We start from the raw sequence: 2,756 nt of genomic DNA on the forward strand, positions 1-2,756 counted from the left end.
CCCGCCATTTTGTCACCCCCTTCAGTGGTGACACCCGGGGCAGACCACACCCACCGCACCCCCCTTCCTCCATCTCTGCCCCTGGGCAGGGAGACAGAAAATAAATAAATAAATATAATAAATTTTTATTTATACCCTGCCCTTCCCGGTTCATAAAACCGGGCTCAGGGCGGCTAACAACAAATTTAAAACACTTAAATGATGCAATAAAAAAACAGCATAAAATGCAGTCTAAAACGTGAATGACAATAAATTCAGAATTCAAAAATCAATTTAGGGGGGAAATCCATCCAACAAACATTAGATGATCACCAGGGCTAGCTGGCTAAATTAGTCCTATTTGGGCCAGCGAGGAGACCAGGGGAGAATTAGCTGTGGGATCCCAGAGCGGGAGGGAAGGAAGGGGAATAAAAGATCAGGCTAAGTTCAAATTGAAAGCCAGGCAGAATAGCTCTGTCTTACAGGCCCTGCGGAAGAAAGGGACGGACCACCTAACATGGGCTTACTATATAAAATGTCTCAAAGAGGCTTACAGTGATGAAAGCAGGACATAATGCAAACATTTAAAATACATCAAAAACATTGATTTACGAGCATCCATCCTACAGCAGCATTCAAAATTTGCCAGGTGCATTTTGCACTTGGCCACTTGCGACCAAGTGAAGATGTCCAGCTGCCAGGATGCCCCTGACATCTCCACCATCTGGAGGTCCACGCCTGGGGATCCTTGGATCTTGACTTGTTTTCGCACACCAGCAACGTATCCTGTAGCATTTTGTCCTTTACATTTTGTCTGCACAATCAGAACCAATGTCAGGAACCAAAAAGTATTGGAAAATACGACTTTTGAGCCATCTGGCCCCCAAACGGCAACTAGGCATTCCGTTTTGGCGGCTGTAACCCTGGTTTAAGGAGCCATTTGGCACCTAGCTTATATACCTGAGTTTCTGACACTGTCCTGCAGTAGCATAGAAAGGACAGATCCTGCTAAAAGATGAAGCCCAATACAGGCTATGGTGTCAGAGCATATAGCCCCAGCTAAGAGCCAAACATCTTTGCTGAAGGGCACTGCTGGCATTTGATGGCATACACCATGTTAGAAGACGAGCAATTAAATAGCCCTGAGATGGTACCTTTGATGTTGTTGGGGCCAGTGATGGTGTTGTCTGGGTGTATATGGCAGCAAAGTTGGCATCTGGGTTTATTGCAGGCTCTGGTACCAGTGTCCATGTTAAGTCTGGTTGTTGTATTATTGTGGGTGAGGAGTTAAGATTGGGTGGCTGTCTGTAGGCGATGAAAGGTCTTCCTCCCAGAGCTTGAGAAAGAGAACTGTCATTGTCTAGGAGAGGTTGTAAATGTCTGATGATGCGTTGAACTGCTTTAACTTGGGAGCTATATGTGATTACTAGTGGTGTTCTGTTATTTTCTCTTTTGGGTCTGTCTTGCAGCAAGTTCTCACTGGGTATCAGTCTGGCTTTGTTGATCTATTGTTTAACTTCATCAGGTGGATATTTTAGTTCCAAAAAGGTTTGCTGTAGATCTCTTAGGTGAGAATCCCTTTCTGTAGAGTTGGAACAGATGCGGCTGTAACATAGAGCCTGGCCATATACAATTGATTTGGGATGGTAGCTGGAAGCATGTAGCTACGTTTGCCGGTCAGTTGGTTTTCAGTATAAGGTGGTGTCAATGTGCCCATCCTGTATTTTTATAGTGGTGTCCAGAGAATGTATTTCTTGCATAGATTGGTTCATTGTTAGGTTGATGGCGGGGTGAAAGTCATTGAATGTCTGGTCGAAGGTGTCTAGGGTCTGCTGACCATGTGTCCAGATAATAAGAATATCGTCAATGTATTTCAGGTACAAGAGAGGTTTGAGTGGATAGGAGTTTAGGAAGCGTTGTTCCAAATCTGCCATGAAGATGTTGGCATACTGTGGGGCCATGCGGGTGTCCATAGCTGTGCCACTGATCTGGAGGAACAAGTCATCTCCAAATTGGAAGTCGTTGTGAGTGAGGACAAAATGGCAGAGTTTGGTAGCAAAGTCCACTGTGATTTTATCTGAAATGATGTTCCTTATAGCTTGTAAACCATCATTGTATGGGATGTTGGTGTACAAGGATTCCACATCCATAGTGGCTAGTATAGTATTGTTGGGTAGAATGTTCAAAGATTGTATTTTCCTCAGAATTCTCAACAGAGGCTTTGCAGACTCCAGGTAACATGAAACTTACTGTTTTGTAATACGACACATATTCTGACATTAAACGGGAAGTCAAGTGCACCTGGAGTCTGACCTTTGTGATCAGACTACTACTACAATGCTTTTGACTAGGAGGGCTATGCTTAAAATCTCAATATTTAGAAATCCCCTCAAACAGATGTTATGACCCATAACCAAACCCAGTTTTCTTTTTTAAAAAAGCTTAATTGTGTGTGGAACGGTAGCAGTGGCATTTCTACCATTCACTCAGGGTTGAATGCATTCATCAGAGAACGGAACGGATTCAATCACACTATTTATGTTATTCTTCATTCGATTTATATCCCACCTTCCCGGGGCGGCAAACGACATGGCCTGGACCACCCCAGACCTCATAGCCAGGACTAGCAGAATCACGTCGCAAGGCAATTTATAAGACAAAATTGCAGAACAATTTTAAGTACATTAATGACAGGAACACGCCCCATGGAGCAAGAAAACATATTTGTGCGGCTCACTATTTGCCCATCACACTGCTAAAGGCGCTGAGACAAACGG

General features: G+C 43.9%; 1 protein-coding gene across 1 annotated transcript in view; it reads right to left on the reverse strand.

The window, feature by feature from the left end:
* LOC310696250 (uncharacterized protein) overlaps nucleotides 1–2,756 on the reverse strand; it is a 960,839-nt gene that overhangs the window by 66,625 nt on the left and 891,458 nt on the right. The gene's annotated exons all lie outside the window — the stretch shown is intronic.

The sequence above is a fragment of the Podarcis liolepis genome (assembly GCF_965112155.1).
Source record: "Podarcis liolepis genome assembly, chromosome: 17".
NCBI lineage: Eukaryota > Metazoa > Chordata > Lepidosauria > Squamata > Lacertidae > Podarcis > Podarcis liolepis.